Source organism: Corvus brachyrhynchos, unplaced genomic scaffold (assembly GCF_000691975.1).
Source record: "Corvus brachyrhynchos isolate BGI_N302 unplaced genomic scaffold, ASM69197v1 scaffold412, whole genome shotgun sequence".
Taxonomy (NCBI): domain Eukaryota; kingdom Metazoa; phylum Chordata; class Aves; order Passeriformes; family Corvidae; genus Corvus; species Corvus brachyrhynchos.
The window spans coordinates 906,573-906,792 of NW_008236761.1; positions in this window are offsets into that span (position 1 = coordinate 906,573).

The following is a 220-nucleotide window of genomic DNA, read 5'->3' on the forward strand; positions in this document are numbered from 1 at the left end:
CCATGGGTAACTGGCAGGAACAGGATTTCCTCTGTCATCACTCCAGCTGTAGCATCGTCATTTGTCACAGATACGCAGTTCTGTTTCAAGGACTCCCATCAGAAATTTGGTTACTGTTATCAGAAGCAAATCCCCAAGGCGGTTTTCACTCCCTGGAAAGAGCAGCAATGACCTAGGACAGCTGCTGCCACAGGAAAAGCTTGCGCCCCGGTCCCCGCAC